This window comes from Saccopteryx leptura, chromosome 3 (assembly GCF_036850995.1).
Source record: "Saccopteryx leptura isolate mSacLep1 chromosome 3, mSacLep1_pri_phased_curated, whole genome shotgun sequence".
Classification (NCBI taxonomy): Eukaryota; Metazoa; Chordata; class Mammalia; order Chiroptera; family Emballonuridae; genus Saccopteryx; species Saccopteryx leptura.
In genome coordinates, this window is record NC_089505.1 from 243,754,779 (window position 1) to 243,782,158 (window position 27,380).

The 27,380-nt window shown below is 41.0% G+C and overlaps 2 protein-coding genes across 3 annotated transcripts in view; both read left to right on the forward strand.

Annotated features, from left to right (window-relative positions):
- Window positions 1-27,380, forward strand: part of NAT8 (N-acetyltransferase 8 (putative)) — a 197,106-nt gene that overhangs the window by 132,455 nt on the left and 37,271 nt on the right. The gene's annotated exons all lie outside the window — the stretch shown is intronic.
- The window catches only part of LOC136397407 (putative CENPB DNA-binding domain-containing protein 1), a 33,396-nt gene continuing 13,338 nt past the window's right edge, over window positions 7,323-27,380 (forward strand). Inside the window, exon 1 of the mRNA XM_066371917.1 lies at window positions 7,323-7,459. The gene's annotated coding sequence lies outside the window, so the exon portion shown is untranslated. The remainder of the gene's footprint in view (window positions 7,460-27,380) is intronic.

Sequence of the window (27,380 nt, forward strand, 5' to 3'; positions counted from 1 at the left end):
AGGAAACTTAATTAAGGAATTCCCGAGAGTCTCCACAGAATTGGTTTTAGATAAATAAACTCAGAAATGTGGAACTTGATATTTTCATTTTCTTCTTAGGGAACTAAGATCTACGAAGAGGTGGTGACTGTTTATCAGTGTGCTGTGTGCGTTAGGAAGACAATAACTGTGAGGATGAACAGCAGCTTTGACGTGGAACATCTTTATCAGATACAGGAATTACTCTTTCTTATTCAAGTTAGGACATCTAATTGTTAACAAAAATCTCAATTTTATTTTAATAGACAAAGCATCGACATCAATTAAAAAAGACATGAAGTGCAACACAATCTTCTGTTTCCTCCAACCCCTAGATAGCCAGCTTTGTGAGTTTCCTGTTTATAGGAAACATCTTTTCTAAAAATATTTTTTAAATGTTTATGTTCAAAACTGTCAAGTGCCATGTGTGTTCAAAGAGTTATAGACAAGGACAGCTGAATAATTATTTTGTAAATTGCGTTTCCTAGTGATACCCTATTTTGGTCTTACTTTCCCTCCTAGTCTAGTCACATAAGCATTTGCTAAAATCAACTTAATTTTGCCATCCACTGAGAATTAGACTGTATACTCTTCTTCTGCTACAATTGAAAATCTTTGGTTCCCCTCCACATTCCGTTCCAACCACCTTTTTGGCTCCTGAGAGCTCCTCCAAACTCTCTTTTTCATCCGTTCAGCTTCCCCTCCTTCATTCTTCTGCTTCCCCTCCTTCCTAGTGACCGTTGGCTTGTGCTGATTAACACAATCCTCAAGTTTCTTACATTTAAATACTGGTCTCCCTATAGCCCATTACTCTCCATCTTCTCTCCCTATTTTCTCTTCTCACCTAGTTTGGACAGATGACTCTAAAATCAGGTAAATATTATAGTTTGAACAACACTACACTGAAAGTACTGACGTTGAAACATTCATCATGGGAGACGATTACACATGAGACATCTGGGATATATAGTGCTAGTTCTCTCCACCATGCCAGTTTTCTCTCTGCTTCTCTTAAAACATGTCAAGAAGTGTTGATTTCATTTTCTACATAGGTGCTCTTTTATGACACTTTGGTAGAAAAGTTAGGGATTAGCGAGAACAACCAATCCAACATGGTGATTTATTTAATAGATGAGGGAAAAACAACTTTTGTGAGAGTCACTGACTTGTCCATGGTCACATAGCTAGTAAATGTCAAAATTAAAACTGAAATCAGTTTTTCCAATTTCAAGATCAATACTTTCCATCATTTTTCTCTGCTATTTTTGGCTCTACTGCTAATTTAGGGGGGGGTAATATCTAATAAAAGATTAGAAAGTCATTTTCCTTACCTGACATGATTAAAGAAGAGGTCAATATATCAGTAATAGATTCATTGTATGAGAAGACAATACTAGATGTCTGACTGGCTAGAGCCAAAGAGCACATGTGTCCAGTACAAAGGTTACTGGTGACACTGAACACTGTTCACTAGTCACTGGTTCATGGTCACTGGCCAGTTGTGATGATCCAAATGTATTTACACATCCATGGAAACCCCATGATTCTCACAGGTGGTGATTGGTTTGGTGGAGAATGATGTCACAAAGCAGTCAGTAAAGTTGAAAGGGCTGAGAGAGCCAATAGGTTGATCAGATTGCCAACAAGAGAACAGGATTGCACAGAGGGAGCGGTAGGGGAACTAAACCAACACCTTTATGGCTGAGCTCTGGAGTGTGACATGATCGTCAACAAGACACCTGTGATTATCTCATGTTCCCCAGGCTCTTATGTTAGGGAAATAGTCTCATAATGACATTCATTAACATAATTAACTAGTAATTAATTATAATCTCTATAATATAGTGTCTAAAATATATCTTTATCATTATATATATTATTAATATCTTTAGAAAAAAATGGGACATCTAGTTTGCACAATTACATTTGTCCTGAAATGACGTCAGTCCATTTCTAGTGAATTTGCAGCAACATTTGAGGAGCAAAGGAATTGGATTCAGGAGATTTTTTTGTCAATTTCTTAAAATCAACTGAAGTTTGATGAGTGTGTTTTGTGGAGAATGATGTAGTCCTAGGCTCTTTTAGTTTGTTCTTGAGTCTCCCTTTCTTGGGCTGGACTGGGCTTGCATCTGCCTCCTGCTCACCTTTTTCTTCTTCATTTAGGCATTGTTTCTGAGACCAGCTTTGATTATGCGTTCTTACACTCAGCTTCCAGCAGCAGGAGTCTTATTTTCAGTATCCAGTGCTTCCCCTAATGGACTTTGCTTATTAAAAGCAAATAACAGCCTGACCAGGCGGTGGAGCAGTGAATAGAGCATCAAACTGGGACTCGGAGGACCCAGGTTTGAAATCCAGAGGTCGCCGGCTTGAGCACGAGCTCATCTGGTTTGAGCTAGGCTCAGCAAATTGAGCCCAAGGTCGCTGGCTTCAGCACGGGCTCACTGGCTTGCCTGGAGCCCCAGAGTAAAGGCACATATGAGAAAGCAATCAGTGAACAACTAAAGTGTCACAATTACAAGTTGATGCTTCTCATCTCTCTTCTTCCTTTCTGTCTGTCCCTATTGTCCCTCTCTCTGTCTGTGTCACACACACAAACAGAGAAAACACAGTACCAAAGGTCAGGAGGGCAGCTGATGGCAAGCCTTTCCTCCTGCAGCCTTTGGTTGCAGTTCCACTGCCCGTAATTCTCTACATCTGGTTCCTTGGGTTATGTAGTCACCCTGCCATTTTGCTCTCTCATACATGTGAGGCATTCACGAGATTTCCCTTTCTCCTTCTCACCTAAACTCCATCCTGTGTGGCAGCTACTGTAGTCTCCTGCCCTCTAGCCAACAGGCACTGTAGAACTTTATGCCTCTAGGGTTCTCAGTCAGCCATGCTGGTGCCTGGCCTGGTAGAAAGAAGAGAATACTTAGACAAAGACAAGGACATTCATGAGGAATAGGAACAGGGAAGGTGAAGGTGGACAGCAAAAAAAGATACATGTGGATTTATTTTTTAAATTTAAAAAAGGTTTTTTTGGTTTGTTTGTTTTTTTATAAGAGAGAAGACAGAGACAAACAGGAAGGGAGAGAGAACAGAAGCCTCAGCTCGTAGTTGTTGCACCTTAGTTGTTCATTGATTGCTTTCTCACATGTGCCTTTACTCTGAGGCTCCAGCCAAGTCAGTGGCCCCTTGCTCAAACCAGTGTCCATGGCTCAAGCCAGCACCATTGGCATTCAAACCAACAACTTTTGGGTTCAAGCCTGTGACCATGGCGTCAAGTCTATGATCCCATGCTCAATCCAGTTACTCCAAGCTCAAACTGGTGACCTTGGGATTTCAAACGGAGGTCCTTAGTGTCCCAGGTAGGTGCTCTATCCTCTGTGACAACCAGTCATATCTGCATGCTTTTTTCTTGATGACTTTACTTAGAAGGATCATGGACTAACTTGACATGATGGATGTTGTGGAGAATCAGCCATTGTAGTGTTACATTGTGCGCCCAAGCACAAGAACTGATGTGTGCAGTTAGCCAGGCGTGGCCTGGATTGCCTCTGTTTTTCTTTCCCCTGTTCAATCCTTTTTTTACTAACCACTGTTGTGACTGTGAGTGAGAGCTGGGTTGCTAATGACTTATATGGGGTGGGGCAAAGTAGGTGTATGGTATTTGCATAGAAAAGAGTACAGTAATTAATAATAGATGAATAAACTCTATTTTGAGTACTAACAGCTGTAAACCTACTTTTGTAGTCCCCCTCACCCCCATATATAGAATAAGTTGGTTTTGGGGAAGAAATCTGTGGATCTAGGTCATTTTTCTTTGTTTTTGTTTGTTTTCAAGACAGAGCGAGAGAGAAGCATCAAATCATTTTTTTCAGAACTTGCACCCTCAGGGATTGATCCCGTGACCAGAAACAACACTCTAGGACAGTGCTATTTCCACTTTGCCATTGGCTAGGGCACTTGTAATTTTTCTTTACTCTAAGCTTTGAGGGAAACCTAGATCAATCTACTTGGGGTCTTTTTTAGTACCAATGATTGTGAAGATTATGATATAAGTGCCAAGACCCCACAGAACTCATTGATGGGATTTTCAGAGAAACATACTTCATCTATAGACCTACTTTTCCTATTATAATACATGAGTCCTTTCAAAGATGATGTATGATGCTGATATGAGAAATTGTGAGGGTGTTGCAGCGTAGAGATATAGCTTAAACTTACAAGTTTTTTTAAAAAATTTCTTTTTAGCTTCATGCCAGGTTCCACGATACTAGTTTGTAATGTGAGGTTAACAATCTGTGCTTAATATCTACAAGCCATTCCACTGTCTTCTTAATGTGTTCCCTGAGAAATCAAGGGACTCCATAGCTACTGCAACTTAGGATGGGTGGTGTAAGATTGGCGTAAATGTGGTAACAAAGTGTGGGAGCAATAAAATGTTTACATGTTAAAATACTCAGTTCCAACATTGAATTCTATTAGACAAACACTTAATTAGGATTTTCTGGCCCACCGTCTCCATAGCTGTTTTCTCCCTATAGTTCCAGCCATTTAACTTTAGCTTGCTGGCTCACCATCATCTTAACCTCTACAAAAATATTAAATGCCAGAGGAGGAACCTAAAGAAGTTTAGTCCAACACGCTGAAACTTAGAATCAAAGCTCTTCCCTGACCTCAAGCCAGCCTTCTTTGTACAGTTAGGGTATTGTCTTATCCCATGGACCAACTACCCGCATTTTTTATCCAGAGGGATAATAACTAGGATTTGTCTTGATGAAACATATCTAGTCACTCTACCTCTGGACTATTTGTTACTCTCACTTTTGAATCATTAAAGACTGGAATCACTGGACCCCCTATTTGGTTGGTACATGGGGCCCTACCACATACTGCTAGATTTTATAGAAGCAACTATTTAGCTGTTTGGAGCTCCAAAAATCCCTTGCTCTTATTTTTTTTTTGTCCAGTGTACTATATATCTATTAAGGCATTATATTACTTCATGTTGGATTTACTCCCATCCAAAGGCCTACTCTTTGCTAATTCTCATACTTTCTGGAAACCCTATTGTGCCTAGAAGAGATTTTCTGGTATCAACTATAACTGAGTTTCTTCCCATCTCAAGTTTGTGTGTTTTAGCAAATTAGAAGTATAAGACCAATGCCATTTTTCTAGTTTCAGATAGATTTATGTCACATTTTGTATTTTTTCATGTCTACAGATATTTGTACCAATAGTATTTTTTCACCATTACATGCCTAAATTCCAAATGACTATTTTATGACTTAGAACCAAATTTGCATATGCCTAGTTGTAAGTTTTCAAATTGTGCTGTGCTAACTTAGATATTTTTTTCTAAATAGCAATTTACTAATAGTAGCTCATTTTTAATTACATGGAAGTTTTCAGAATTGCAAATGCTTATGGATATAAACTTGGTTAGAATATGATTTGTGCAGGAATGTTAAAACTAATGATCTTTTGACCCATTTATTCATTCATTTATTCAATAATTGATCTTTATGGCCCCCAGTTTACCCAGATCTGAAATGTTTGTGGAGATTATTATTAACAGTGTGGATAGGATAAATTCAGAAATTTGAAACTAAAATTTAAAAACTAAATACATTTCCTATTATAATTATGTACATTTTAACCTGAAATTTGGTATTCTATTCTGCCTTTGGACCAATGTAGGACTTGCAGTCCTTTGCTGTTTCAATCATAGCAAAATTAATAGATTTTCCCTCTGCCTGATACTCTGTGGAAATCTTAGACCTGACATCCACCTTTGCCTCAATTACTGTTGGTATTTCTAAAATCTAAATGCATACTACCTGACACATGATAGGAACCAAATAAAAAGTTCATTGTGCATGGAAGTGTACGTCAACACAATATGTTTAAAGGGTAATAATGCTTATTTTTCAAAATGTTTAGTTTGTGTATCCTTCATTCCAGAAATTCTACTTCCAGGACTTTAGATATACTTATATACATGTTTAGGGATGTTACATTGCAGCCTATCTGTAACAGAAGACCAAGACAAAAAAACTGAAAACAATTATAAGTCCATCAATAATGGACTAGTAAGAAAAATAAAAATAATGGACTGATTCTATAAATTTTGGTGCTTACCAATAGGATACTATGTTACCATTAAAAACACTAGAATGGATGTACACTTAAATTGGCTGGGAAACTTATAAAATTTCCATAGCCATACTGTTGTAGACTACAAGTGGCTAAATAAAAGCCTTTGTAAATTCAAAGCTTAGCAAAAGGCTAAGTTCTCCCCCCTCCACCTCCATATTGGCTATGATGCTGAGTATTTGCACCCACTTCACTTGCTTGCTTAAGTTGCTGGAAACAATTTACATGCCTTTCCTCTCACTCTTTGTTCTAATGTTGGTTAATTTCGCTTATGCAGGCTAGGAGGATTCCTGTTTATGCCTTGGAGAATTCCTGTTTTTGCCTCAGATGTTTAACTTTGTATCCAAGACTTCCTTATTTGCATATGGCTATCTAATAAAACAAACTGGAGCTATGGGGCACTGGGATATTGCCATCAGCATTGAAGAGGCCTCTCAATCCCATTCTGTTTTCTCAATAAGTCAAGTTTTTCTTTTAATTCCACACCGTTCTCCCTCAAGACTCGGAATTACGAGCTGTGCTGTTCTGAGGCACATACTAGACTATGTGCAGTATGGGGTTTTATATAAAAGAGAGAATATCCGTAGTTGTACAAATAAATATTTATATGCACTATACAATGAATATGAATGTAAGCACTTGGAAATTATCTGGAAGGACCACACAGGAACTGGGGCGTGGGGCGTAACTTTCCTTTTTTTTTTTTTTTTTAAGATTTTATTTATACATTTTAGAGAGGGGGGTAGAGAGAGAGAGAGAGAGAGAGAGAGAGAGAGGAGGCGAGGAGTTGAAAGTATCAACTTCCATATGTGCCTTTACCAGGCAAGTCCAGGGATTTGATCCAGCAACCTCAGCATTTCCAGATTGACGCTTTATCCCTGCGCCACCACTGGTCAGGTGAGACTTAACTTTCCATTCTGCGTGCTGTAGTGTCGGATATCTGAAGGATGCTTAAAGGAACTCATCCACCTGTGCTACCTGCCCCGGGCTGAGGCGGGCACCCTAGTGAGCCCTGTCTACTAATCAAGCTATTTAGTCCGCCCACCTGATGACGTCATGAACCCGGCGGAGGCGCTTGCGCATTTATAAGGAGCCAGTGCGAGCTCTGTGGGTTTCTGTGTAGGAGCTTGGGGTCGGCTCCGGGGATGTTGGACTGGACAGGGCTCTCTTGGCTTGGGTGGGCGGTTTCTCTGGTCCCACATGAGCCAACAACGTGGATCCCGTGGGGGCTGGAGCCAGGGGCGCGTCTTCTGTGGACAGTCCTCGGCCAAGAAGAAGAGGGCGGAACCCACATCCCCGAAAGGTAACGCCCTTGACCCCTGGGCGCGGCCCCTCCAGCTCGTAGCTCCTGTGCCGGGGCTTCCCCTCCTGTGACCCCTGCCTGTCGCCGTGGCGGCCGCGCGCAATCCTCGGCCCCGCGGTCCCTGGGAGGCGCTGCCCCACCCGCGGCGCTTTCTGAGGCCTCCCACGCTTTCAAGAGCGGGCCTCGGGCGGTTGCCCCTCGGATACAATGGGGAGAGGCTGCTTCTTCATTCGTGGATCTGCCAGTGTTGAGGACACCTCTTATTTCCCCAAAACAAAGCCCCCTCGAATGCCGAAAGCTGTGTTATATTTGCGCATAAAATGTGATTATTGAGTGCAAGTTTGAGTGAAAAAACCGACCGGTATCGCTGAAATTTTAACCGAAAAAGTTGGTTGGTATTGTCTACAGAAATCACGGGGTGTAGTGTGCATTGTGACGGGCCTCATTTGAGAGCTCTTCTTCTGTGGGTTCAAATGATTAGTGTTGAGATGGCTCATATGTGCAGAGAACGCTGCTTTATTCCTTGAGCCCTTGCTTTCCTCCACCTGATACCTCATTGAGTTTCCTTCATTTTCTCTCCTGAAACCGTTTTTGAGCCTTTCAGCTGTTCTCTGTCGGTATTCTAAAACTGAACTTGCAGGATCCATTGCTGTTAAGTCCTAAGTAGTGTGCGGATATCTGCCTACTCTTGTTTCCTTCTAATCCATTCTTCACGTAAGAAATGATGGAATGGGAAATTGGAACATTGCTCATAAACGTCACTGGAAAACATTGCTTGAAGAATGAAAACAAACTCTTTACCAAAGGCTTTAAGACTCTGTGCTGTCTCGAGTCCAGTCGGCTTTCCCAGCCCCAACTTGTGCTACTTTTGCTCACCCTTGCTACACTTCAGATAGACTGGATTAACCTTAGTTAATTCTGACTCATCTGACAGAAGTCAGCTCAAATACTAATGTTCACTGTAACTTAGCATTTTAAGGGAAGTTTTCTATCAGGTTTTCTTTTCAATTATAAACTCGAATATTCCTACTGATCGGTTTGGGGGTATGAGTTGTAAGAGGACTAAGAATCAATAGCAGAGTGAAAGAATTGAATTTAAGCTATTTCAATCCACAGGTATGTATTAAAGGCACCTTTGTGTTCATTACCGTGTTGATTCTACCAGGGATACAGGAGGTCTGCCTTATTTGTTGAGGCCTTTGCACTGTTTTGTTGCCTGTTATCTGTTTTCAAGGTGGGGAAACAGGAAGAAGGAAAGTACAGGTTTCTAGGCGGATTGAATAAGTGAAGTAGCAAAATGCAAAGAGAAGAGGGGTTTAAGGAGTCTGCAGTCTGTGCAGAGAGACAGGCTAACAGTTTTGTTAACAAAATGTATTGCCTGACCATGCGGTGGTGCAGTGGATGGAACATTGGACTGGGCCGCAAAGGACCCAGGTTTGAAACCCCAAGGTCGCCAGCTTGAGCACGGGCTCATCTGGTTTGAACAGGGCTCACCAGCTTGAGCCCAAGGTCACTGGCTTGAGCAAGGGGTTACTCAGTCTGCTGTAGCCCCCTGGTCAAGGCACATACGAGAAAGCAATCAATGGACAGCTAAGGTGCTAGACAACTAAGGTGCTGCAATGAAGAATTGATGCTTCCCATTTCTCTCCCTTCTTGTCTTTCTTTTCCTATCCCTCTCTCTGTCTCTGTCACACAAAAAATATACATTTCTTACATCCACCAACACCAAGCATAGTGTTTGACATATAATAAGTATTTAACAAATCTTTGTTGAATGAATGAATGAATGAATCAATGGACTTTCCAGCCACATTTGCAGTTCCTGTGAGTTTTCTCCTATATTCTTCCTATGTCTGTGCAGTTTTTCTAACTCTTTGAGTCCCTACTCAGTGGCCTCTAGAAGTGGATTCCTGGGATTTTTCAAAGGCCTCTGTTCAGCCCTTTGCCTGAAAGTATATCAGCAAGAGAGAAAACAGGAAGACTCTTTAGTTTGCTTTCCTCCATCATACAGATCTTTCCTGTATGATGATTGTAAGGTATTTTTCCCTGCCGAGAAGGAAGGAAGGGGCCGGAGCCCCAAAGTGTGAAATAATAAAAGGCTTTATTCAGTACAGAGAGTGCATCCCGCCCGGCGAGGTTCCCTGGCCCCGCAGAAAGATGGAGGCCAGGAAAGTCGCAAGGAGTGACCCGTGTGAGGGATATTTAAAGAGTTCCTAGGATGGTCGTGTTAATATTACGTAGTGAAATCTCACTGGCTGACAGATGGTGGCTGTTTTCCAAAGGGTTCCTGGGAAGTTTCTTTTGGCCCACTTGGTTGTAGGCGGTCCTAGCCAAAGTTTGCTGGTCTGACCTTTCCCATTATCCACTGACCTTACAATGATGTCATTATAAACAGCCTCTTCTAGCTCTGATACCTAAGTGATTTTATTCAGTGTTAGGATGGTTTAAGACTCATTAGACACCACAGAGCTGTATATCCACTCCCAGTGTAGTACCTGTTCCTGCAGAATTAGGGAGACGGATTATCCCTGTGTGAAAGTGAGATGTGACATTGGTTCCTGTGTGTTTTGTGGAAGTCAATGGAGTCACCTCACTACTTGACAGACCCTTCTTAAGCACACTGATATAGAAACTAGAATATGTTAAGTGTCAAAAAATACCGTGACAATAAAATCTCCAGGAATTGAAAAAGGGGAAATAATAACAGGGTTTCTCAAGGAAGGCTTTTCTAAAGGCCTGTGACTTAGTTATCAAAAATTAGTTATTGTTCAGGTAGCTAGGGATGACCATTGATCCATCAGCTCCAAATCTTTTAAGAAACTGACTAGGGAGATTTTATACCCTGTAGTAATTAATTTACTCTTTAAAGCTTTTACAATATTCTTTAGAACAGTGGTCCTCAACCTTTTTTGGGCCACGGACCAGTTTAATGTCAGAAAATATTTTCACGAACCAGCCTTTAGGGTGGGAGGGATAAATGTATCACGTGACCGAGACAAGTGTTAAGAATAAGTCTTAGACGGATGTAACAGAGGGAATCTGGTCATTTTTTAAAAATAAAACATCGTTCAGACTTAAATATAAATAAGATGGAAATAATATAAGTTATTTATTCTTTCTCTGCAGACCGATACCAAATGGCCCACGGACCGGTACCGGTTTGAGGCTCAGGGGTGGGGACAACTGCTTTAGAAGACTCAACATCATAAACCTATTAAGTCTTTTTCACTTAATTCTAAAACTTAAAATCATCTTAAATAATCTGATTCTAAATCATATACAAAAACAAACCTAAATAGCCAGGAAAATTCTGAAAAATAATAATAATATTGGAAGGATGTCATGGAGCCCTAGTAGGAATTAAGCCTGATTGTAAATGTTGCTGGAGCCTGAACAGGTGGTGGTGCAGTGGATAGAGCGTCAGAATGGGACCCAGGGGACCCAGGTTTAAGACACCCCCCCCAGCTTGAGTGCAGGCTCATTCGGCTTGAGCGTGTGGTTGCTGGCTTGAGGATGGGATCATAGACATGACCCCAAAGTTGCTGGCTGAGCCCAAAGATCACTGGCTTAAAGCCCAAGGTCGCTGGTTTGAGCAAGAAGTCACTCGCTCTGCTGCAGCCCCCCTCCCATCAAAGGCACATAGGAGAAATCAATCAATGAACAACTAAGGAGACTAAGGAGCTGTAATGAAGAATTGATGCTTCTCAGCTCTCTCCCTTCCTGTCTGTCCCTATCAGTCCTTCTGTCTGTCTCTCTGTCTCTGTCACACACAAAAAAGGTGTTGCTGGAGTACAGGAGATTTGAGGGTAGTGAAACTATTCTGTACGATGCTGTAAGGGTAAGTACAGGTCAGTAGAAATAGGTCAATCCCATAGAATTACAATAAAAAGAGTGGCTCAATGTAAACTATGGACTTTAATTAACAATGATATGTCATAGTTGGTTCATTGATTCTAAGAGATGTACCACACTGGTATGAAATGTTTGCGTTTGGGCGGCTGTGAGGTGAATGAAAGAGGGTATGAGAGAGAACTGTGTACTTTCTGTTCAGTTTTATTGTGAACCTAAAAGTGCTCTGAAAACGACTGTATTCATTAAAATTTATATATGTTGTTGGTTCTGAAATAACTAATAAAATCAATATAACAGAGTACACAAATAAGCCAAATACCTAAAGAACATTTAGCAATAAAAGCCATTCCTCGTGTGTGTGTGTGTGTGTGTGTGTGTGTGTGTGTGTGTACACACATATTTAATCAGTATTTATGTGTGCCTGTTTATAGGCACTTCAGTTGGAAGTCCCTGCCTTCTGGGAGTTTACAGTCTCATTGGGAGACCTACATGAAACAAACACAGAAATCAGTATAACAGGAGCTTATTTTCTTTGCTTTAGTCTCTCTGGATAAAAGAATTGAAATATTGCTTGTAAGTTCCAGGAAAGTAAAAACTTTCCCTTGAAACTTATTCTATGTCAGCATCATAGGGCTTGACTAAATGAATTATTTACATAATACAGGATTTTTTTTTCTTTCTTTTTTTAAAATTTATTTATTAAATTTAATGCAGTGACATTGATAAATCAGGGTACATATGTTGAGAGAAAACATCTCTAGATTATTTTGACATTTGATTGTGCTGTATACCCCTCCCCCAAAGTTAAATTGTCTTCTGTCACCTTCTGTCTGGTTTTCTTTGTGCCCCTCCCCTCCCCAAACCCCTCTCTCCTTCTTCACCCCATCCCCCCTCCCCCCACCCCCCACCCCTGTTGCCATCACATTCTTGTTCATGTCTGTGAGTCTCATTTTTATGTCCCTTCTATGTATGGATTCATATAGTTCTTAGTTTTTTTTCTGATTTACTTATTTCACTCCGTATAATGTTATCAAGGTCCATCCTGTAAGGTATTTTTCCCTGCCGAGAAGGAAGGAATGGGGCCAGAGCCGCAAAGTGTGGAATAAGTAAACGGCTTTATTGAGTACAGCGCACACCCCGCCCAGCAAGGTTCCCTGGCCCCAAGAAAGAAAGATGAAGGAGAAATGGAGGTCAGGGAAGTTGCACGGATTAAACTGCGTGGGAGATATTTAAAGGGTCCCTCTAGGGAAGTGGAGCTACTATAACGTGGTGAAATTTCACTGGCTGGCAGACGATCGCTTCTTTCCAAATGGTTCCTGGGAAGCTTCCTTTGGCGGGCTTGATTGTGGGCGGTCCTAGCCAAAGTGGGCGGGTCTGAGTTCCTACGTGACCATCCCTCTATCCACTGACCTTACATTCTGACCTTTTGTGTTAAATAGAAAAAGGGTGCCGTTTATTCGTCTGGCTACTTCCTGCTGAATAGGGGTGTCGTGGGGAGGGGGAGATCAGAAGGTGGTGGCTTTGAGGGGTGTTAAGAGGAACATCTGTGTGGCTGTGACTGGAGAAACTTCGCAGATGTGGTCCTGTAAGAATTTAAAAAAAAAAGAGAGGAGTAATAGGGGAATTTGCAGGGTCCAGCCTTTTGGTGAGCTGGAGATGGATGGAGTCCAGTGGTTCCGACTGCCAGAGGTCCCATAAGGAGGCAAGCTTGAGGCAAAACTGCATGTCAGGAGTGGCGTAAAAAGGGGAAAGGAAGAGGGTCCCATCCATTCCCATAACCGAAACCTGTGAGGGAACTAGAGGTCCACAGTATAAAGGCAAAAACAGAGAAGGCAGCCCCCAGGTCCACAAGAAATGAGATGGACTTACCCACTTGTTGCAAAACCCTGGGTTCTCCGAGTCCAGGCCGTGTCCTAGGAGTTTGAGTGATGCACCCACCTGGCTGGATTGGCCTTCCATTTGGGCGGCTTGTCCTCCACGTAGAGGCGCTGAGGAAAAAACCTGTTGCCCAAAGGGGCAATCACTCCGCCAGTGACTGGGCTGCTTGCAGTCAGGGCAGGGCTCAGTGGGCAGCCGCTGACAGGGGCCCTGCCAGGACCAGTGGTCCTGCTTGCCACACTTAAAGCAAACTGCTGGTGGCTCTGCTGGTCACAGGGTTGCCACAAGAATCGGGGATTGGAGCGTTACCTTCTGCTGCATGGGGGCCTGGCGAACAGGCCTGTTTCTACTAGTTGGGACCTTAAAAACTTTAAATGCCGTGTTCACAGGTTCCCTATAGGGGTTTGGGAATAAGAGGAGGGGGGGCCTCGTGCGGAGCCCGGCACCCAGATCCTGCAGGAAAAACGCTGGAGCCAAAGGCAGGACAGGGCAGGAACTTCCTGTAAGAAAATTGGGGTTGGACGTCCTGAAAACCGGTATAAGAGCCAGTGCCAGGCTGAGAAAGGCCTGACGGAGGAGGGACTAGAGAACACAGTGAAGGGAGGGGCCCCTGGCCAGCAGGGGAGGAGAAAGAGAAGGTAATAGATGGCGAATAAGAAACAGGTTTTTGCGAAGGGAGGGGAGAGAGAGTTTGGAGTCCGCGGAGAAAGAAAGATTAGGAATAGAGGTTTTAGGTAAGGTTTCTCTGGCCAGAAAAAGGCCTGCGCAGTGGAACAGGCAGCACAGAGATTAAGTACGGTTGCGCAAATAATTAGGAGCCGTGAATGTAAGAGATCTCCAATTAGTTCCCAACTTTTTTGGCGATAGTTAAATTGGTGAGGGTGTTAAAACCGAAAGTCCCTTCAGGAGGCTAATTGAGTGGGTTCTGTGGCCTGGCCACAGCGGAGAAGAACAGTTTCTTCTTCCTTAGGGAGGGAGATTCCTGTGCCCTCACAGCCGCGCTCAGTTCTCGGAGTGGTCAGACTTGAGTATTAGCGTCCTAAAAACTCAAGGTCCAGCCACGGATGAAAGTGGATGTGCTTGGGGAGGTCTCCACAAGCACACGCTCACTCGGATGGACGGAAAAGACTTCCCTGACGTAGCTACGGTTTCGGACAGGGAGTCTCGGAGGAAAGAACTGAGAGGAAAGCTGGAGGCAGGGGACTTACACCGCACCGTGCGCCGAAGTGGGTTGGAGATCGGAGATCCTGGTTCTTTCTCCTGGTTCTTTCTCGGAGGGGAGGAGAAAGGAGTGGTCCTTGCGGACTTCTAACTCCTCCCGGGTTTCGGGACCAAAAATGTAAGGTATTTTTCTCCGCCGAGAAGGAAGGAATGGGGCCAGAGCCGCAAAGTGTGGAATAAGTAAACGGCTTTATTGAGTACAGAGTGCACACCCCGCCCGGCAAGGTTCCCTGGCCCCAAGAAAGAAAGATGAAGGAGAAATGGAGGTCAGGGAAGTTGCACAGATTAAACCGCGTGGGAGATATTTAAAGGGTCCCTCTAGGGAAGTGGAGCTACTATAACGTGGTGAAATTTCACTGGCTGGCAGATGATCGCTTCTTTCCAAATGGTTCCTGGGAAGCTTCCTTTGACGGGCTTGATTGTGGGCGGTCCTAGCCAAAGTGGGCGGGTCTGAGTTCCTACGTGACCATCCCTCTATCCACCGACCTTACACACCCATGTTATTGTAAATGATCCGATGTCATCATTTCTTATGGCTGAGTAGTATTCCATAGTATATATGAACCAAAGCTTTTTAATCCACTTGTCCTCTGACGGACACTTGGGCTGTTTCCAGATCTTCTCTATTGTGAAGAATGCTGCCACAAACATGGGGGTGCATTTCTCCTTTTGGAGACGTTCTATGGTGTCCTTGGGGTATATTCCTAAAAGTGGGATAGCTGGGTGAAAAGGCAGTTCGATTTTCAGTTTTTTCAGGAATCTCCATACTGTTTTCCACAGTGGCTGCACCAGTCTGCATTCCCACCAGCAGTGCAGGAGGGTTCCCTTTTCTCCACATCCTTGCCAGCACTTATTCTGTGTTGTTTTGTTGATGAGCGCCATTCTAACTGGTATGAGGTGATATCTCATTGTGGTTTTAATTTGCATTTCTCTAATGATTAGTGATGTTGAGCATTTTTTCATATGCCTATTGGCCATCTGTATGTCCTCTTTGGAGAAGTGTCTATTCATCTCTTTTGCCCATTTTTGGATTGGATTGTTTGTCTTCCTGGTGTTCAGCTTTACAAGTTCTTTATAAATTTTGGTTATTAACCCCTTATCAGACGTATTGTCAAATATGTTCTCCCATTGTATACTTTGTCTTTTTATTCTGTTCTTGTTGTCTTTAGCTGTGCAAAAGCTTTTTAGTTTGATATAGTCCCATTTGTTTATCCTGTCTTTTATTTCACTTCCCTGTGGAGATAAATCAGCAAATATATTGTTCTGAGAGATGTCCGAGAGCTTACTGCCTATGTTTTCTTCTAAGATGCTTATGGTTTCACGGCCTACATTTAAGTCTTTTATCCATTTTGAGTTTATTTTTGTGAGTGGTGTAAGCTGGTGATCTAGTTTCATTTTTTTTTGCAGGTAGCTGTCCAATTTTCCCAACACCATTTGTTAAAGAGGCTGTCCTTACTCCATTGTATTTTCTTACCTCCTTTGTCAAATATCAGCTGTCCATAGAACTGTGGGTTTATTTCCGGGTTCTCTGTTCTGTTCCATTCATCTATATGCCTGTTCTTATGCCAGTACCAGGCTGTTTTGAGTACAATGGCCTTGTAGTATAACTTGATATCAGGAAGTGTGATACCTCCCACTTTATTCTTCTTTTTTAAGATTTCTGAGGATATTCGTGTTCTCTTTTGGTTCCATATAAATTTTTGGAATATGTGGTCTATATCTTTGAAGTATGTCATTGGTATTTTAATTGGTATTGCATTGCATGTATAGATTGCTTTGGGTAATATAGACATTTTAATGATGTTTATTCTTCCTAATCATGAGCACGGTATATGCTTCCACTTGTTTGTATCTTCCTTGATTTCTTTTATCAATGCTTTGTAATTTTCCAAGTACAAGTCTGTAGTCTCCTTGGTTAAGTTTACTCCTAGGTACTTTATTTTTTTGGTTGTAATTGTGAAGGGGATTGTTTCCTTAATTTCTCTTTCTGACTGTTCATTGTTGGTGTATAAAAATGCCTCTGATTTCTGAGTATTGATTTTATATCCTGCCACTTTGCTGAATTCGTTTATCAGGTCCAGTAGTTTTTTGACTGAGACTTTAGGGTTTTCTATATACAATATCATATCATCTGGAAATAATGATAGTTTTACTTCTTCTTTTCTAACTTGAATGCCTTTTATTTCTTCTTCTTGTCTGATTGCTGTTGCTAGGACTTCCAGGACCGTGTTAAATAAGAGTGGTGAAAGGGGGCACCCCTGCCTTGTTCCTGATCTTAAGGGTATGGGTATTGCTTTTAATTTTTGCCCATTGAGTATGATGTTGGCTGTGGGTTTGTCATAGATGGCTTTTATCATGTTGAGGTATGTTCCCTGTATTCCCACTATACTGAGAGTTTTGATCATGAATGGGTGCTGGATTTTATCAAATGCTTTTTCTGCATCTATTGAAATTATCAAATGGTTTTTCTCTTTCTTTTGTTTATGTGATGAATCCCATTGATTGATTTACGAATATTGTACCAGCCTTGCCTCCCCAGAATAAATCCCACTTGATCATGGTGTATGATTTTTTCCATATATTGTTGGATCCGGTTTGCTAATATTTTGTTGAAGATTTTAGCATCTATATTCATCAGAGATATTAGCCTATAATTTTCTTTCTTTGTGTTGTATTTGCCTGGTTTTGGAATCAGAATTATGCTCGCCTCATAAAAGGAGCTTGGAAGTCTTCCTTCCTCTTGAATTTTTTGAAATAGTTTGAGAAGGATAGGAGTTAGTTCTTCTTTGAATATTTGGTAGAATTCCGTTGTGAAGCCATCGGGCCCCGGACTTTTCTTTGTTGGGAGTTTTTTGATAACTGTTTCGATCTCATTTGTTGTAATCGGTCTGTTTAGGTTTTCTGATTCTTCCAGATTGATTTTTGGAAGATTGTATGTTTCAAGGAACTTGTCTGTTTCATCTAGGTTGTCTAGTTTTTTGGCATACAGTTCTTCATAGTATTTTCTTACAATATTTTGTATTTCTGTTGTGTCAGTGGTTATGTCTCCTCTGTCATTTCTAATTTTATTTATTTGAGTCCTCTCTCTCTTTTTCTTGGTGAGTCTAGTTAAAGGCTCATCAATCTTGTTTACCTTTTCAAAGAACCAGCTCCTAGTTTCATTGATCCTCTGTATTGTTTCTTTAGTCTCTATGTCATTTATTTCTGCTCTGACCTTTATTATTTCCTTCCTTCTACTACATTTGGGCTTTACTTGCTGTTCTTTTTCTAATTCTTTTAGATGCAGGGTTAAGTTGTTTATTTGAGCTTTTTCTAGCTTCTGAAAGTGTGCCTATAGTGCTATGAACTTCCCTCTCAGCACTGCTTTTGCTCTGTCCCATAAATTTTGAGTTGTTGTATGCTCATTGTCATTCATTTCTAGGAATTTTTTTATTTCTTCTTTGATCTCATTCTTAATCCATTCATTATTTAACAACCTGCTATTCAGTTTCCATGTGTTTGAGAATTTTTGAGCTTTTCTGTTGTGGTTCATTTCTAGTTTCATGCCGTTGTGATCGGAGAAAGTGCTTGATATGATTTCAGTCTTCTTAAATTTGTTGAGAGCACTTTTGTGCCCTAACATGTGGTCTATCCTAGAGAATGTACCATGAGCACTTGAAAAGAATGTATATTCTGCTGCTTTAGGGTGAAAGGTTCTGAAGATATCTATTAAGTCGAGTTGATCTAGTGTTTCCAATAAGTCTGCTGTTTCTTTGTTAATTTTCTTTCTTGAGGATCTATCTAGTGATGTTAGTGGGGTATTGAAATCCCCTACTATCATAGTATTGCTGTTGACCTCGCCCTTTAAAACCATCAAAGTCTGCTTTGTATATTTGGGTGCTCCTATATTAGGTGCATAGATATTTATAATAGTTATATCTTCCTGTTGGATTACTCCCTTTATCATTATGGCCTGCTTTATCTCTTACTATATCCTTTGTTTTAATGTCCAATTTGTCTGATATAAGTATTGCTACCCCAGCTTTTTTTTTTATTTTCGTTTGCATGAAATGTTTTTTTCCATCCTTTTACCTTCAAACTATGTGTATCTTTTGTTCTAAGGTGTGTCTCTTGTAGACAGCATATGTATGGGTCCTGTTTTCTTATCCACGCAGCTACCCTGTGTCTTTTGATTGGATCATTTAATCCATTTACATTTAAGGTTATTATTGATATGTAGTCGTTTATTGCCATTTTCTTCTTTAAAGTTGTATTTCTTTTTTGCTTTATTCTTTTCCCACTTTGATCTGTTTACAACAGGCCCCTTAACATTTCCTGCAGCATTGGTTTGGTTTTAATGAATTCCTTGAGTTGTTTTTTGTCTGGGAAGCTTTTTATTTCTCCTTCGATTTTAAACGATAGCCTTGCTGGATAAAGTAGTCTTAGTTGTAGGTTCTTGTTCTGCATTACTTTGAATATTTCTTGCCATTCCCTTCTGGCCTCAAGTGTTTCTGTTGAGAAGTTGGATGTCATCCTTATGGGGGCTCCTTTGTAGGTGATAACTTTTTTTTTCTCTTGCAGCTTCTAATGTTTCTCTTTATCGCTTAGCTTTGGTATTTTAATTATGATGTGTCTTGGTGTAGGTTTCTTTGGGTTTCTCTTTAATGGAGTTCTCTGTGCTTCTTGGACTTGTGAGAGTTTGTCTTGCATTAATTTAGGGAAGTTTTCAGCTATGATATGATTGAACAAAGTCTCTCCAGGGGTCCCCAAACTTTTTACACAGGGGTCCAGTTCACTGTCCCTCAGACCGTTGGAGGGCCGCCACATACAGTGCTCCTCTCACTGACCACCAATGAAGGAGGTGCTCCTTCCGGAAGTGCTGCAGGGGGCCGGATAAATGGCCTCAGGCGGCTACATGCAGCCCGCGGGCCGTAGTTTGGGGATGCCTGCTATCCCTTGTTCTTTTTCTTCTTCAGGAACCCCTATGATGCGGATGTTATTTCTCTTCATGTTGTCACAGAGCTCTCTAAGAGTTTCCTCTGACTTTTTGAGTCTCTTTTCTCTTTTCTTCTCTGCTTTCATGCCTTCATTCCAGTTGTCCTCTAACTCGCTGATTCGATCCTCAGCTCTATCTATCCCAGTGTTTCCCAACCTTTTTTGTGCCATGCCCCACCTTAACCTTTCTAAAATTTTTATGTCCCCCCATTTAACATACATAATTTTTAACATTAAAAAATTGATTTGTTCACTTAATAAACATAAATAATAGGTTCTAGGAAGAAATCACTATGAAATTGTTAAGAAAACACAATAAGTAAAATTTCAAAACATATAATGAAAAACAAATTTAAATTCCAAATAATTTTAATACAGATTTTTCTATATTGATTTATTATTTTAATTTAGTGTGATCCTTGCGCTTGATGCTTGCTGCACAGAGATTTTATATTAGGTTCCAATTTGGTTAGCTTTAGTCTCAAGTCTCCACGTTGTGTTATATCCAGCCGATTTCTTTTTTTTACCAGTAAATCATTTACAGCACTAAATCCACATTCAGCTAAAAATGAAGATGGAAACTGTAGCAATAGTTTTCTTGCACATTTGGTTGAATTTGGGTATTTGATTTCTGTTTCCTCACAAAGCCATGCCATCGCTCCTTTGATATTAAATAAAGCTTTAACTGACTCATCATTTTGCAATTCTGCGAGTTCTTCTTGATACTGCATATTTGAAATATCAGACAAATCCACTAACATTGGCTGCATCATCCATGTTGGGAAATCAATTTGTTTTAAATCAGAAAATCTTTCTTTTAAATCAGCCGATAGAATATTCAAATGATTGACAATAACAAAGCGGTATCAGTTACTTCACATTTTTGGAGCCAATGAAATTGTACTTTCAAGTTTTTGTTGTTAATATGTTTCTGACATAACTCAATATTGGTAATGAAACCAAATATCTTTGCTTTTGCATCGACAAGAGTTTTATTTGTTCCTTGAAGTTGCTTATTTAATATGTTTAGTTTTTCAAAGATATCGGCTAAATAACTCACAAATACTTTACCATCTATTGTTAACAGATACTTCATTTCAGGTTTGTCGCTTAAAAAATCACTAAGAGTATCAAACAGTTCCATAAATCTTTTCAAACAGTTTCCTTTAGATAGCCATCTTACTTCAGTATGAAGTAAAGGTCTCACATGGTCTTCATTTTGTTCTTCACAAAATAGCTTGAAAAGACGCTCACATTTGGCACTAGCTTTAATAGCATTAACACACTTTATTACTGTATGTAATACTTCATTCAGAACAGGCGAGATGTTTTTAGCTACCAAGTTTTCCCTATGAATAACACAATGCACAAGAATCATTTCTGGATTCGCATCTTTCATCAATTTTAAGCAGCCATTTTTCTTGCCCATCATATTGGGAGCACCATCTGCAGCACAAGATGTTATATTTTTCATTGTATATCATTGACATCTAAGTAGTTTTTTAGCTTATTATATATATCTTTGGAGGTAGTGGTGCTTTCTAATCTTTTACAGAACAACATTTCTTCAGCAAAATGTCCTTTATCAATATATCTTACATAAGTTATCAATACTGCCTCACTGTCTCTCAAAGTTGATTCATCCATTTGCAAGGAGAATTTTCTTGTTTTCAGCTTTTCAATAAGTTGTTTTTCAATATCCTCACTCATTTCGTCTATTCTTCTGCTAACAGAATTGTCACTGAGTGGCATAGCTTTTACATCTTTGTCATCTTTTTCAAGAACCATTTTAAGAAATGCTGATATTGACGGTTTTATTAAATTCTCTCCTATAGTGTGATTTTCTCCAGTTTTAGCGATGAATAAAGAAATTTGATAACTAGCCTCAAGAACACGATTATTAGTTGAAGTATGAACAGTAAATAGAGACTTTAATGTTCTTTTTTCAAAATTTTTCTTTAAAGTTTTAAAGTAACTCAAATCTGAATTAATATGAGCACTATGTTCCGCCTTCAAATGCGCCTCAAGACGACCTCGTTTCATTGATTCATTGGTCAAGCATTGCTGGCATAAAAGACAAAAAGGAATCCGCTTATCGTGAACAGCGGGTATGAACCCAAATTTTATTTTATTTTATTTTTTTATTTTTTATTTTTTTTTACTTTGTCATTTGGCTATTTTTTTATTTATTTTTTTTAAATAAATTTTTATTTTAATGGGGTGACATCAATAAATCAGGGTACATACACTCAAAGAAAACATTTCCAGGTTATCCTGTCATCTAGTTCTGTTGCATACCCATCACCCGAAGCGAGACCATCCTCCGCCACCCTCTATCCAGTTCTCTCTGTACCCCTCCCCCTCCCCCTCTCCCTCCTTCCCTCCCCCCACCTCCCCATAGCCACCACACTCCTGTCCATGCCTCCTAGTCTCGCCCCCATGTCCCACCAATGCATGGAATCCTGCAGTTCCTGTCTTTTTCTGATTCGCTCATTTCACCCCGCACAGTGCTACCAAGACTCCACCATTCCTCTATAAGTGATCCAATGTCACGATTTCTCCTAGCTGAATAATATACCATGGTGTATATGTGCCCCATCTTCTTCATCCAGTCCTCTATTTTTTTTTTACAGTGATTAAAAGCCTTTAAGCAAACTCTTGGCCAATACAGCAAGAATCCCTAAAAGAGTAGTGTCCTTAACATGTTCCCCAAGTCCAAGTTGGCCCCATCACCATGCCAAATCCCTGAAAAATGCAACCCAACCACAGTTCAGTCTGTTAGGAGCTGTCACAGGGAGCAGGAGTCCAGGAAAGTTCCCCACAGGAAAAGTCCGCATGGCACTGGAATTGTTGTCACCATTCTGTATTTTGCAGCTCATGTCCAAGTCCCAATGACCGCTGCTTCTAGCTGGTAATGATTCAAGTAGACTGGAAAAAGCCATTTGCAGCATGCGTGGATATGAAGCTTCTGTTCTCCTCTGCCTGGAGAGTTGAGACCAGGTAGCTTTTTCCTGGAGCTCTGTGACTGTGGCCTGGCAAAGAGAACCTTGGGATACACTAAGCTGGGTGGCAAAGGTAAATTCATAATACACGTTGGCTAAAGGAGGAAAGAGAGCTCTAAATTAGGAGTAGGTCCCAGCCTGAAATATGAGTGGGGCATTGAGGTAGGAGGGATAAAGGAAACACTATATATTAAGCAAAGCAGCAGAAAATAGGACTATCAACACCCACAACAGAGATCTTTGAGGGAAGAATAAAAAACCTGACTATTCAGGCAAAACATAGTTAAGTGGCCCTTGTGCGAATGAGATCAGTTTACCTGCTTCTTGGAAGAAATACCCTAGGCTCGTCCACAGTGTTGTAGATGGGGCCGACGGCCCTGGGCACCTTCAGCCTTCAGTGGCAAACCCCAGCTTTCTGGGCAAGGTTAGGTCATAGGTGGCTGGAGCAGGACTGGAAGAGACTGAACCCTTCCTTAGAGGAGCGAGGGGGAAGCCCACCTTCCAGTGTCCCTGTTTCCTCGCAGCAGAGGCGTGTAAGCCTGGCAGGCTTTAGCTCAATGACCTTCCTTTCCACTATTGAAGCAGGACCCAGATGGCATCCTATGAGACCCCTTTGGGGCGTTGGAGCCTTTAAGGGTGTATCCTAAAAGCTGGTAGTTCCCCTGATCTCTATTGGGCTTTTTCTGCCTCTAGGTATCTTAAAAGCCATTCTCAGAAGATCTCGCTGAGGGGTTTGAGGATCCCCATCCGCCTATATAAATCTTTTCCATATATCTGGAGCTGTTTGGAAAAAAGACAGAACAGTGTTATTAGCTAGATTTAATAAAGAAGGTAGTAGTTTGCAGGCAAAAAAGATTTGGTGTCTCCTGTTCATCAGCATTCAAAAGAAATGTAAATTTTTTTTTTTTTTTTAAGTAAAAAGCATGATATAGTAGACCCGTCGGAGTCATTGGCCTGTGAACCCAAATTTTAAATATTCCTCCGAATATTGACGAGTTTTTTTCTTGCTTGCATCATTTTACTATGGGCTATAATAAAAATGAACTCAATTAAAAACTAATATTAAAATATGTGTTAAAATATATTCAATGTGACATAGAGTAAACGTATACTAAAAATTCATATTTATTTAAATGTATATAACACATTTACTACACTACCACTGCAAATCAAAAGGTATCTATATTTTTTCCACTTGACAAAATTTTCTGGAAAGTTATGCTTCTAAAATTAAAATTGTCATGCATGCACTATTATAGCCCCAGTAATATTTATAAAATATTATTGCTTTCTAGCCCCGATGCAAGAAGTACTTAATAAAGAGTTTAATATTGATAAAAATAAAATCAAATACTTACCAATTATATCTATACAATATATATATGTATATTTATTAAATCAACGAGCTTTTACAACAGTTTTGACTGACACTTATTTCAAATTAACACCAACTGAATGATGTGAAACACTACAGAAGTTGCGATGGGCCAATTAGGTGAGAATAACTGCATTGTTTAGCGAGTTTTTAAAACGTCCAGGGTTCCCCGCGGCAGATGGCACGCTTCGCGGTGAACCCAGGACAAAGTTTACTTGATGACGCCAATCACTCAGTTGATATTTTGGTCTCGTCAAACAAGATTATACTTAATAATTATTTACCGCAATTATTTAAGAATTGCATTTTTTGTTAAATTTGGCACCAATATCTAGCATTGCACTTAAATGGCCCGGGGCGAAAGAGTTAAAGTCATGTCGAGGCCATTTTCAAATTGCCCCCCTTAACTATTGAATTGCCCCCCTGTGGGGCGTGGGCCACATGTTGGGAAACACCGATCTATCCTGTTTTTAATTCCTTCCATTGTGGTCTTTATTTCTGATACTGTATTTGTCATCTCCGACTGATTCTTTTTTATACTTGCTATTTCTTTATTTAGGTGTTCATAATGACCATCCATTGTTGTTCTAAGATCCCTAAGCATCCTTACAATCATTATTTTGAACTCCGCATGTGGAAGTTTGATTATTTCCATATCACTCAGTTCATCTCCTGAAGGTGTCTCTTGTGGTTTCATTTGGATTGCACTTCTTTGTCTTCTCATTATGTTTTTGGGTGTTTTATTTGTAGAGTTCATTGAGTCTAGGCTTGGTGTTGTCTGCCTCCAGTTTTCAGTTGTGTTATTTCTAGGTCTTCTTGGGTTGGTATCAGCTGTTATCTGTAATCCACTTTCGGATTTGGGCAGCTTTGAAGTCTTGATTTATTTGTTTTCTTAACAGGTGATAGTCTTGTTTACTGATCTCAGCAGGGGGCTTCCTTGAAACTGTATCCAGGAATGGGATGGGTGTAGCCTGAGACTCTGAAGGCCTCTTTAGCCAGCTAATCTCACTGGGGCAGGGTGTTTTCTCAGCTTCAGTAGGGGGAGGTGTATCCTAGATCTCCATGGAGACCTGAGTTACTGCCCCTCCTCCCCACTTCTTGTTTTCAGCTATGTCTTGTTGCGCTGATTGGAGCTGGATAGATGTCCGGAGATCTCTGATCCGGAAGCACTTCAGCTCTGTTTTGTGAAAGGTTCAGTCCCTCACCCAGCTATGGCCGCCTCCAGCTCAGATGAGTCAGCTTTTTTAGTTCGTTTCCTGCATTCCTTAGCCCCTCACAGTCTGTCCCTCTCCCTGTCCTTTCCACTTGGGAGATAAGCTGGTCTTTTCAACACACCTTGCTCCCTGGTCGCCAGTCAAGTGGCTGTGAGCAGTAGTTTCTGCTCTTTTCCCTGTGTGAGATCCCCTCTGGGCTCTCAGCCTCACCTCCCTCCCCCTCCGTTCCTGTAAGCAGAGGAGATTAAGGTGCTCCCTACCAGGTTTTTTGTGGCTTCTTTGCTCCTTGGTTTTGGAGAGCTGTTCTTGCAGTTCAGAGTTGGTTTTTCATGCTGATTTTTCCTAAATTGATTTGTATTCCAGTTTGGTGGTGAGAGCTGGGCGTCTGGGCGTCCGCCTACTCCGCTGCCATCTTTTTCTCCCTCCATAATACAGAATTTCAAGCACAGCTTTGCGGTTTCATATTTCATTCTTTCTGACGGAGTTCTGTTTGGAAATTTGCTCCAAAAGAATGCTTTTTCCCCTTGGAACTTTTTTTTTTTTTTTTTTTTGTATTTTTCTGAAGTCGGAAACTGGGAGGCAGTCAGACAGACTCCCACATGTGCCTGACCGGGATCTACCCGGCATGCCCACCAGGGGGCAATGCTCTGCCTATCTGGGGCATTGCTCTGTTGCAACCAGAGCCATTCTAGCACCTGAGGCAGAGGCCATGGAGCCATCCTCAGCACCCGGGCCAACTTTGCTCCAGTGGAGCCTTGGCTGCAGGAGGGGAAGAGAGAGACAGAGAGGAAGGAGAGGGGGAGGGGTGGAGAAGCAGATGGGCGCTTCTGTGTGCCCTGGCCCGGAATTGAACCTGGGACTCCTGCACACCAGGCTGACGCTCTACCACTGAGCCAACTGGCCAGGGCCCCCTTGGAACTTTTTAACCAACTCTTCCAATAGAATGAAGAGCTTGGACTGATTATTGATTTAACATATACACACCGCTATTATAAACCAGAGGTAAATGAAAATCTTAATTGAAAAGAACCTTCTTGTACTGTAAGAATTCATAGTAACTAATTAACACCTTATGCTAAGGTGAATCCAGGCCTTCTGTCCCATGTGACAACTGAAAGAGAGAACCAAGTGGTTTCTTTAATTAAACATTCTTAATTGCTGTCTCAAAATGAGATTAAAGTCATGAATTATTATTATTATTATTATTATTTTTCTGAAGCTGGAAACGGGGAGGCAGTCAGACAGACTCCCAACCGCATGTTCCCAACCGGGATCCACCCGGCATGCCCACCAGGGGGCGATGCTCTGCCGCGACCAGAGCACTCTAGTGCCTGAGGCAGAGGCCACGCCCGGGCCATCTTTGCACCAATGGAGCCTTGGCTGTGGGAGGGGTAGAGAGAGACAGAGAGGAAGGAGAGGGTGAGGGGTAGAGCAGATGGGCACCTCTCCTGTGTGCCCTGGCCGGGAATCGAACCTGGGACTTCCGCATGCCAGGCCAACACTCTACCACTGATCCAACCCACCAGGGCCAGACCATATGGTAATTCTATGTTTAACCTTTGAGAAACTGCCAGCCTGTTTTTCACAGTGTCTTATTGTTTTTAATCAATCATCCTAAGTTTTAAACATGCATAGAAGTAGAAGAAAGTGAAGGAATTAGCCAAAAAACCTATATCCATACTGTTGTCTATGTGACAAGAGTGGGTGTTAGCCAGAGGAGGGTGGTGTGGGCTTAGTGGAGTTGGGCAAAGGGCGGGGGCGAAGGGGACCGAAAGAGACTGCTTGGGCAGAGGAAAGTGGAGTTTTACTGAGGTTTCACTTGGAACCTGTGTGGTTTGTGTAGCAATGTCATCCCAATAAATTCAATTAATAAACTATTAAATTTACCTTATTCACACTCAGATAAAAATATAGTGGACATAATAGTCTGGGTTTTGTTGAACAGCCATAAACTCATCCAGCTTTAATAGTTACCAGCTGATTCCTTGTTTCGTCTATGCACTGTACTTCTCCCTGTGTCACCCATCCCATATTATTTTGAAATGGACCCCAGATATCAGTTATATCATTTTACCTGTTTATTTTTAGGGTGTACTCTTAAAACATAGAACTTTATTCCTTAATATCATTCTTTAATATTAAATATCCAGTCAGCATGCAGATTTACTGTTGTCTCTAAATCTTATTTAAAAATTGTTTTTAAGAGTTTGAATTAGATCCAAATAAGGTCCACACTTTGCATTTGGTTGTCATGTCTCTGAAGTCGTATTTAATCTATAGGTTTTCTCTCCATGTCTCTCTAATTTCTCTTCTTCAGTTTTATTTTTTGAAGAAATAAGGTAGTTTGTTCCATATGATTTTTTAAAAATTTTATTTAAATTTATTGTTTACATGGATTCTAGTGT